Here is an 11,270-nt window from a genome sequence, read left to right as displayed (position 1 = left end):
TATTTTGAATCGTTGGTTTCAGTCATTGGCACTGAAACTAGCGTTTGTAAGAAAGATGCATCCCTATAAATGGGCTTTCCAGTATACATGTTGAATCTCTATAGGACTCTCCAGGATGAATATTTGGATACATATAAACGGGCTCTCCAATATTAATGATGAAAACCTATAAACAGAATCTCCAGGATGAATTTTGGATCCATATGGGGCTCTTTAGTGTGATTTGTGGATCCCTATAGATGATAATAATAATAATAATAATAATAACACTCAGTCCTCAGATTGAATGAAAAAATCGACAAAAAGGATTATATTGTAGAAAATTTATACTGGAATGTAATATTTATTCTATCTAAGCTCATGCAATAGAAATCAATATGAATTGTTAAAAAATTCGCCGATAAACCACGTCAGAAATAAATTAATTCCAATTTTGCTCGGATTTGGCTGTACAAGATTTCAGTCCTTTCGCTTATTTGAAACATTCACAAAGACACACGATAAATATAATTCATACAATGCGCAGAAGTACTTATACCAATTAAATTCCGAATATCAAAGCTGGTACCTTATTTTTTCTGGATAACTTCGAAATGCACAATTTTCTTGTTCTGACGAACGCAGCGAGGATGGAGATTTCGTCGTGGACATTTAGACGGCCATCAGAAATATGATCGCAGGACAAGGAAAAATACTGCTTTCGTTCACGACCAGGAAAATTCCTTCGCCTCAGAAAATCAGAACGCCTGATGGTCAATGGATCTTCGCTCGAGATTTGAAAAGAAAAAATTTCCGGAAAACAGAACCACGGCTCTCTTTAATATTTCTCTTCACTTCCATACTCTCCTTGTAACTTTTGCACAGGGTTTTACCCCTTTGTCCACTCTTATGTAGCGCACCCATGGCCCTATGAATTAACGGGACGGAGCACAAACTCCCATCTTAGGCGAACGACTTGACTTGGTACATCGGGAAGGGTGTAGTTATCCCCACTCTATTCGTCGGGGGGGGGCAGAGACGACTCGGATTAGCTAGTAGACAAACGACACTAAACTTTCAGCAGTATAAAGTCTAAACTGAAATCTGTCATTAATGCAACAAACCAATCAGCCCCCCCCCCCCAGGGAGTGGGGACAGCATGCGTGGTGTGTATCATGCCCCTTACTTACGCGTTGCCAGACCACGCAGTTTCCTGCTCCGTCCTGTTAATTTATAGCTCCATGAGCGCACCACAGTGAATTCGCGATTAAGCTTTTACAACAAACGGGCAATACGAATAATGAGATTAACGATTCATAATCGACGGACGCTTCACGGAAGGCGGTTTTCGCGTTAAGAAAGCGAAGAGGTTTTTCTATATGTTTCCCTCTATCGCGTTTCTGATTGATTAAAATTTTCTGAATTTTCCGCCGGCTCGATAATATCGGTATTACAATATCTAGCTCCTTTATATTTTCAAAAAATAAATCTATTTATTGTTGCAGAATCAAGTACGCAGTCCGAAGAATCCAACTCCTGGACCATCTTAAGGAACAGTTCGCCTTTTGCTATTAACCGTCCGCCGTTCATGTGGGTCATACATGACCCAGGCGATTTTTCGAGACCGAATTTTATCAAGAAAAAACAAGTAGAAACAAGTAGCACTCTTTCAAAAAAACACTTATCATTAGAGCGGAAAAATCGATGATGAAACTCAGATATCAGAAGTAGTTGTTTTTTATAACAAAACTAAAGGCGGCACCGATACCTTCGACTGATGTGTAAACATTATTTAGTTGCTTGCATTACAAAAAGATGGCCTTTACGATTGTTTTATGGCATGCTGGATCAAGCAGGCATCAATGCAGTCGTTTTTTATACTTTAAAAAACAATGGTAAATCTCGGAGCCGTCGTGAATTTTTGAAAATCTTGTGTTCTGATTTGATAAGGCCATAGCTGCGAATTCGTTTGGAGAAACCTAATTTATCATTATCGCATATGATGTGTGAAATTGTTTATTTTTTAAATACAAATACATGGAGCAAAATCAGCATTATACTTTTTTCTTCATGTAATATTCCTTTCTAAAAACACCAATTTCATGTACCAAAATAAATATGAATTGGAAGACAACACAGGTAAGTTATTTTTTTTACAAGAGAGCTTAGTCAGACAAATAAAACCCCGTAACCTTTTTTTTTTAATTATTTATTTAAAAATTTATAAAATTTTAATGAAATTCCTACCTTTTCCTTGGTTTTTTTACTATTTTAATTATCTAAAACAGGATTTTTTTTAATATTAAAAAATAACTGAATAATAAAATAGAGGATCTCAAATAATAACTTAGAAATTTAAAACTATTCTTTTATCGCAAACACATAGACGGCGTAGGTAGTAAAAATAACATGGGCGGTAGAGGGTTAACTATCTAAAGGGTAATATTTATTCACAAACATAAGAAAATACAGTAAAATAAATCAGAGAACGTTCAATTTGCTGTGGGGAGACATACTAGTATTTTCCAGGACAAGGAAAAATTCTAGCTGAGAAAATTTCCTAAACACTTAAAATTTCTTTGACATCAATCAATTCTAAAATAAATTACTACGCAGCATAAAAAATTGATTAATTTTGTCAACTTTTCAGCTTTTATGATATTCAACTGCAATTATATTAGTAAGTCGAGATTCTACTAATTTATTTTAATTAAAACATTAATTAATCCGGTTCATCCATAAATAACTCTAGAATACGTTCGTCCAAAAATGCTTTATAATGTTATTTATTTATTTTTAACTATACCACCTTTAAATGTGTTTGAATGTTCAAAATCTATAGAACACAAATAAATAATTTCTTTCAAAATATCATCCTCTTTAACTCTACTTCTTAGGGTCCCTAAAAAACCTTTCAAGTAAAAAATTATGTTTTGCGAGTTTCTAACGCTAATTATGATTTTGCTTGGGTTATGAAGAATAAAAATGATTTCTAATGCACAAAAAATTATACCTGCTGCAGATATTACGATTTTTACATACACTGTCAGAAAACGTGATGGTGAATTCCCCATACATGTATTGGAAGTAATTAACCAATACACCTATTGAAATTTCTCCATACGTCGGTATGAAAAAACATTCATACGTATATAGAACTTTTCCCCTGCCGGGTTGCATTTTTCCCATACTACAATTAAATATCACAGTTCAATTTTTTCAAGTCGTAAAATAGTGTATTGAAAGAATCTAAAACCATAGCTATGCTACATTGCAAGTGCTTAAAAAGTATCAAAAAGCGTAGTAATAAATAAAACGCAGAGTAAACTATTAAATAAGATATTATACTTCCTGATATTTAAGTGTTTCACTTTACAACTGCAAAATGTTTCACAAGTGTGTACTGAAACTATTATTAATTAGACGCTTGACGGCATGAATGTATTATATTCTGCTCTTTCTCCATTCACGATGGTTACAGCATAGGCGGGATTTACTCGGGTGCGCATCCTGCAGCCGCACATCAAAATTCCATACATGGCTGTAGGTTTTCCCATGCGAGCGTTAATGATTTTCGATGCGTATGGACTCCCTTGCTAGTTTTGTGTTCACCGCATGGGCCACCGAGACTCTTCCAGAGTGCGAGGCGAGAATCGAACCCGCAAGCCGAAGGAGTGGGTCCAAAGCCTACGCTTTAGCCCCCACGACCATCGTCCCACTTCTCTTCCCCTTAATCTGGTAACCCAAAACGTCATAGCTTCATAATCCCCTTACCTTGTAATAATAAAACCCCATAACCTCAATATCCCGTAACCTCATTCAGAAGAAAAATCATGTTTGGGAACAAAGAACAATTTCGTGAGTTTTTCTTGTGCAACATATTCATGGGTAGCTCTATAACCACGAAATTTCATAACTCCAAAACGTCAGAACCCCGAAACCATAAGAGTTACGTGAGTGAAGTCATGAATTAAGGTCTACTTCATTACTACTTTTTTAATCTCCTCTCAGATGTCTCTGATAACTCTCAGTATGCTTGTAATCCAATATTTTTTTGTACTATTTATGGAATTGAATTCTTTCGTGGTAGTTTACCAATTGTTGGAGAAAAAAACACTACTAAAGCTATTACCACTACCTCTTTTACCGCCACTACTACTTTTTATGATTGCAATCGTAAAAATATCTACCATTTTTTTCTGGAATTTGAAATTCTGCTGTGCTTGCAGATCAATGTTGAACCGATATAATGAGAATGCTGTGAAAAATAACGCTTGTTACACCAACTGTTTGGCGGGAGCCCAATTGCAAAGACGATTGTTATTTTCCACCCTACTAAAAATTTTTTATAGGTTCCTATATAAGTTCCTATATAGGAACCCACATAGGATCCTGTATAGGATCCTACATAGTTTCACCTATGGGTGCCACCCGCGTGAAAAAAGTTTGCATTCCTCAAGCATGGCAAGACGCTTGGAAATATCTGGCTAAAGCATGGTTCACGGTTGAATGGCAGCATAAAGCAAGCCTTGCTCCTGTCCGTTTCTCAAGCTTAGGACACGCTAAACACAAATGAATATTCTTAAGAACATGTAAGTGTCAGAGAAAATTAGACTGCGTTAAAAATGAAAATATTAGGTTTGCCAATAGTCGACACGTCTATAAATGGTAAGTTCGCTACCCGGGTGCACCGGTTCGCGCACCAGGTAGTGTAGCACATATTCTACGAGAACTTTTTTTGAATTTAAATGTGCCAATTGCCAAAATAACAACCATTAGTGAGTCGACGTTCGTATTCTACGAAAACTTTTTTAAAAAATTTAGATTATTCCAACAGCCAAAATTACTAAAACTTAGAGTCAACCTGGGGTGCGACCTGGTACACCCGAGGTGTCCACTGAACATTTGAATTTGTTTTTATAATTTACAAAATTTAAATTTTTTAAAGTTCTCGTAGAATACGTATTAAACTACCTTGCGCTCGATCTGGTGCACCCGGATCGTCGACTTATAATTTTTAGTAATTCCGGCTGTTGAAACAATCTAAATTTAGAAAAATTTCTCGTAGAATACGTGATAAGATACCTAGGGCGCGACCTGGTGCACCCGGGTCGTCGTCTGACCATTTGGAACTGTTTTCATTATTCACAAAATATAAATTTTGAAAATGTTCTCGTCGAATAGGTATTAAACTACGTGGTGCTTGACCTAGTGCATCCGGATCGTCGACTCACAATTTTTGGTTATTTTGGCTGTTGAAACAATCTAAATTTTGAACATTTTCTCGTAGAGTACGTGATAAGATATCCGGGGCGTGATCTGGTTCCCCCGGGTCGTCACCTCACTATTTGGAATTGTTTTCATCATTCATGAAATTTAAATTTTTAAAAAGTTATCATAAAAATCCATATTATACTATCCGGTGTTCGATCTGGTGCACCCGAATCGCCGACTCACAATTTTTAGTAATTTTAGCCGTTGAAACAATCTAAACTTTAAAAAAGTTCTCGTAGAATACGTACTAAGCTACCCGGGGCACGACCTGGTGCACCCGGTTCATCGCCTCACCATTTGGATTTGTTTTAATTATTCACAAAATTTAAATGTTTTAAAAGTTTTCGTAGGATACGTATTATACTACCCGGTGCTCGATCTGGTACACCCGGATCGCCGACTCACAACTTTTAGTAATTTTAGCTGTTGAAACAATCTAAATTTTAAAAAAGTTCTCGTAGAATATGTACTAAGCTACCTGGGGCGCGACCTGGTGCACCCGGGTCGTCGCCTCACCATTTGGCTTTGTTTTCATTATTCAAAAAATTTTAATTTTTAAAAAGTTCTCGTATAATACGTATTAAACTACCTGGTGCTCAATCTGGTGCATCCGGATCGTCGCCTCACTAATAGTAGTTATTTTGGGAATTGGCACAATTTAAATTTTTAAAGTTCTCGTAGAAAATCGGTGCTAAACTACCTGGTGTGCGACCCAGTGCACCCGGGTAGTGAACTTACCATTTAGAGACATTTCGGCTTTTGGCAAACCTAAGATTTTCATTTTTAATGCAAGCTCATTTTCTCTAACACTTACATGTTCTTAAGAATATTCATCTGTGGTTAACGTATCCTAAGCATGGGAACGGAGAGCAGCAAGGCTTGCACTATGCTGCATTCAGCCGTGAACCATGCTTTAGCCAGATATTTCCAAGTGTCTTGCCATGCTTGAGCCATGCCAACTTTTTTCAGGCGGCCTATAGTTAGGTACCATTAGGTTCCTTATTAGGGGGTGTCCTATACAGGCACCTATATAGGATCTTATGTCATTTCCTATAGATGGCACCTATAGGTGAAACATATAAGCTCCTATGTAGGATCCTATATACGATCCTATGTAAGTTCCTATATAGGATCCTATATAGGAACCTACATAGGAATTTTTAGTAGGACAAAGCTTCCATGTCTGAGATAAGTAATAAGAAAGATCATGAGGTACCCCTTGATGTATCTGTGGCTGATAAGGAGATTGATGAAGCAACTGATGATGATATCAATAAAGAGAGCAGCGAGAGTAACAGTGACACTGATCGCGAAGAATATGTTGTAAAGAAGGAAAAAGATGGTACGCCGCGCCCATTTAGTGAAGAAAAACGTAATGATTTAATCCGAGAACTAGAGCTACCGAAAGGTGGGGCTGGATTGCTAGCTTTAAGACTGAAAGAAATAAATATGCTATCTAAAGGAGCAAAGGTTTTCTTTTATCGGAATAGGGATAAATCATTCCGAAAATACTTTACAGAAGAACACCACTTGGTATACTGTAACAATATTCACGGTCTTATGAATTAATTAAAAATATATATATACAAATCAGTGGAGTGGAGATTGTTTATGGATTCGTCGAAACGAAGCCTTGAAACGGAGTTATTACGCAATACAAGAGAGTTATAGTGGTATCGACGACATTGGCATATATGGCTCAATAAAGAACGTGCTGAAAATTGATGAAATCCTACGCATGCACTCTGATTACATTCTGAAAGAATACTTATTCAAGAAACCGTTCAAAGTGGTATTTCCAAAAAGGGAAAATGGGCATGATAAGCAGAAGAGGAAATATTTATTCACTACGGGGACTTGTTTGTTATACAGACGGTTTAAGAGATTCCCTTAGGTCTGGAGCTGGAATATTTGCGGCGATCTCAAGATCTTGACAATGATTCTAGGTCAGCAATCTGTTTTGACGAAATTTCCATGCTTTCTTTGCTTGTGGGATAGCAGGGATCACAAGAATCATTACGCTAAGAAAGGTTGGCCAGCTTGAAAATTTATAGAAACTAGATCAAAAAATGTTATGAAGAAACCTTTGGTTGAGCCGTCTAAAATTCGTCTTCCTCCTGTGCTCATTAAACTTAGTTTGATGAAACACTTCGTAATAGCTTTGGATAACGAAGGCAAATGTTTTGCTTGATTATTCAAACGATTCCCAGCTTTATCGAGCGCAAAATTGAGAGAAGGAGTCTTTGATAGACTTCCAATTCGTAAGATGTTGAGAGATAAAACGCTCATTGTCACAATGTATGTCAAGGAACGAGATGCAAGGCTGAGCTTCAAGAATTTGGTTGAAAATTTCTTAGACAATCACAAGAGTGACAACTACAAGGAACTGGTGCCTTACTTGCTCAAAAACTACAAAAAAATTGGTTGCTTGATGTGTTACAACCAACACTTTCTTGATTCCCACCTGGAAAACTTCTCCGAAAATCTTTCAAATTTCTCCACCTCGTAGTTTCATAGATAATTCAATGAAAAGCATTGAAATTTTGGTCACTTTTCAACTGATAAACGTAACAGTATCACATAGCAGCAACACTGTTCCCTCATTCCAGCTTATCTGCTGTACCAAGCTATTCAAACGCACAGACAGTTGATCAGCGATGGTTAGGTTTTAATTGCAACGTTGCACGATCTACGAGTCTGGCACTGGCATAGCAGTCCCGTATGGGGTTGCTGGTCCTCCGTCGGGCGCCTCCCCAGGTTGCGGATAGGGGAACGCTTCCCAAATATGGGTGGTACCAGGGAAATCGAAAAACCCGGGGTGGACAAATACCAGCTAGGGAAAGGAACCCTGAATAAAAACCAATGATGAGTGCGTATATTAACAACAATATGCCCCAAGGGAGGAGCAATCTCCCAACTGATTCCGATCGGGTTCCAGCCCCGGACAGAAGTGTCTGTGAGGTGCTTCGAGGTCCATAGGACGTGACGAAGGAGCTCGACATGAGCGCAAAAGCGGAGGTCAAAAGGGATCTAAAGATTGTGGAACGAAAGATGGACTAGCAAATGAGTCTCATTAGGAAATTGAGGACAATCATCCGAGAAATGGAGATGTTCTGCTCTTAAGAGGAACATGTGGTTGCCAATCCAGGAAGGAGTGAAAGAAGCACGGATTCTGGCGGACAAATTACCTAGCACGAATATCTTTGCTAAATATCACTATTCATTTGTCCCAAGAGGTGTTTAGTCGCGGCTAAAAAAGCGAGAATGGCTAGCCAAACGAGATAGGAGAAGAAAAATACGAGCCAGACAAGGCTTCAAACCAAAAAATCAGTAGAGGCCTCCACTCCCCAAACTGGAAATCGAGAGAGGGAGCCTTCTCTGAGCCCCGTCGAGGCAAGTGTCGAGGCAAGTGTCATCCGTCATAAGACGAAAAGGTCGGGGACGCGCACCACTACAACTGCTGCGACGTCCACGCCAAAAAAGTGTGGTGGAGAGAATAGGAAGAAACCTGCACCCAGGGAAAGCAGACGAGCTCGACCCGAAGCGGTTTCATAAAACCAGCAGAGAGATCGAGCTATGCGAAGGTCCGAAGGGACCTCAAATGTAAGGTTAATTCCACAACCCTCGGTTTAAAAATCAGGGGTGTCAGGGAGACCAGGAATGGAGAGGTCCTTGTTGAAGTGGGGCCTGCTGCGGATGGCAGAACCAAGCTGTCCGCGGCAATCAGAAGTGTGGTTGGCGAAGCTGTCAGAGTGAGGGAGATTGTTCCTCGCACTGAAGTTGAGTTCTTGGACCTCGACACCACCACGGATGGAGAAGAGGTCGAGGCTGCCATCAGAAGACATTTTGATGAGCAGCCCATTGGCGAAATGAAGGTGTGCCTCACTAAAAGGGCCTTTAGAGGTACTCTGAAGGCCTTTGTTGAGACTGATGAATAAATAGCGACAAAGCTATTGCACGCGGGACATCTGAAGGTGGAATGGATGTCCTGTCTTGTACGCAAGAAGTTACAGGTCATCCGTTGCTACCGCTGCCTCGGCTTCGGCCACAGGGCAGCAAGCTGCAGGGGTCCTGATCGGACCAAAGGATGTTGGACGTGCGGAGCGGAGGGCCACAATTCTAAGGAGTGCATCAGCACTTCCTTGTGCTTCCTCCGGGCAGTACGAAGTGAGAAACCCCCGTCTAACCATCTACCAGGGTATAGAGGATGCATATCATTTAGAGAGGCCGCCCCCCTAAGTAAGCCTCCTAGATGACAGAAGTAAATATCTAAGTGCGGTCATGATGTCGAAAGCCGACGAGCCCGTTACGCAACATTATTGCGTTACTGAAGACGATGCGTACATCATGATTAGACTGGTCGGAGAAAAGGCTGGGCAAGCCTGAAGCCCAAAAAAATAAAAGAAGAAGAAAAACCAGAAAAAGTCTCTGAAAGGACAAAAAAAAGCACCCCATGAAGTAATGCGAACGTGGTTCCGGGGGGAATAATGTGTTTTTTAGTGGGGCCTTGTTAGCATCATTATCATGACACAGTTTGGCTTTATATAATGTATAATTATACGCAAGGTTTAATGGAATATTATGTATGTCAGGTCATTGTAGTGATGCGGCAACTAAGATGCCCACACTACCGAGAAGTGCGGACAATTCACGGTGTGTTCTTGAACATTTTTCACTAGGCCCTCTCAAAAAACCTGGCACAGATCTTCTAAAGAAAAGATAACATTGGGTTGTTGAAGAACTTGTAGCATTAGACTTTGAAAGGGCCAAGTTTCCCTTCTAATTAGAGCTACGGTCGCATGATGACGACGACTACGGGCCCGCTTGCTCACCCTGACCAATCGCCGATGCTGGGTTTCCAAGTGCCTGTATCGTACAGCTACTTTTCCTTGTGTCTGCCATGACGACTTGATCGCTTTCACCCAGGCACTTCGCCGGTGACCCGTTGCCCACCGTCACCACATGGAGGTGCCCTGGGAGCAGGCACAAAAAATGTCGATCCACGATGTCCCTTCCTATAGCATATTATTAAGTAATAAATCTTGGCCCCTATTTGACCTGGCGAATGACCCTGTTGGTCAAATCTAAGGTCATCCCTTACGGTGAAAATGCTCAACAGTTGAATGTGGTTTCGTAAAATGATAGGCCGATGGTCTGAAATTTAAAGTGGCTTGAATGTAAATACTCAAGCTTGAAATTAAATATTAACTCATTCAATTTCTCATTTCAGGCTCTGAACCTATCATTTCACGAAATCAAATCCATCGGGATCATGATCAGCGACCCCAAAAACCTAAAGGTCGACTAGGCTGAAAGATGCTCCGCCTCAATTTCATCGTCTGGCCCTGTGTTATTCATTGCATTCTGTGTGTGGAAACCCGATGTGCATTATTATGCCTCAGGACTTGGGCTGCAGCGTAACTGTTCTGTCTGCGTGATTCCCGTATATAATTGAATTAGGGAGGTAAATAGTTTTGGTGTTTTGTGCCTCTTTATTGATATTGATTTATTGGAAGAAAATACCAGTAAACGATTTCAAAATGTATAATTAATAAAACATGGTAGGTGGATACCCAGTTATTCGGGATATGTAACAACGTGGATAAAGTTGGGTGTGCACACAAGGGTTAAAAAATCAGAAGTATGTGCTTTTTATAAGTTTTTCTAAAATTTTAAATTTGTAAATTATATATTACAACATTAAGTTGTATCGTCTGTAGAATTTTTTTCCTAAGCAGATGTCAGCAGTTTGGTCCCGCCCTATCTACTTGCTTCCTGGAAATGGCAGGCCCTGCCATTTCCAAGTAAGTAAAACTTTCATCTAAGATCTAAGCGAGATAGCGCTCTTAAAGACGAGCCCCATTCGGACCAAGTTCAACTCAAATAGGAATTGAGAGTCAAGTTGTTAAATAGCTAAATATTACCAGGTGTATACATATGAAACCGGTATTTTTTCAAGAAAAAAACACATTTATTTCAAGAGAATGATAACAAATATTTTATTCAAAGTATGCGCC

General features: G+C 39.4%; 1 protein-coding gene across 2 annotated transcripts in view; it reads left to right on the top strand.

The window, feature by feature from the left end:
• Positions 1-11,270, top strand: part of LOC117176900 (tryptophan 2,3-dioxygenase) — a 44,534-nt gene that overhangs the window by 16,036 nt on the left and 17,228 nt on the right. The window contains exon 1 of one of the 2 annotated variants that reach the window (XM_033367272.1): positions 2,103-2,118. The exons of the other annotated variant lie outside the window; for it this stretch is intronic. The gene's annotated coding sequence lies outside the window, so the exon portion shown is untranslated. Of the gene's footprint in view, positions 1-2,102; positions 2,119-11,270 lie in introns of those variants that run through there. 2 annotated transcript variants of the gene reach the window in all.

This window comes from Belonocnema kinseyi, chromosome 7 (assembly GCF_010883055.1).
Source record: "Belonocnema kinseyi isolate 2016_QV_RU_SX_M_011 chromosome 7, B_treatae_v1, whole genome shotgun sequence".
In the NCBI taxonomy this organism is placed as follows: domain Eukaryota; kingdom Metazoa; phylum Arthropoda; class Insecta; order Hymenoptera; family Cynipidae; genus Belonocnema; species Belonocnema kinseyi.
The sequence above is the reverse complement of the archived record's forward strand: the minus strand, read 5'-3'. Positions and strand labels throughout refer to the sequence as shown.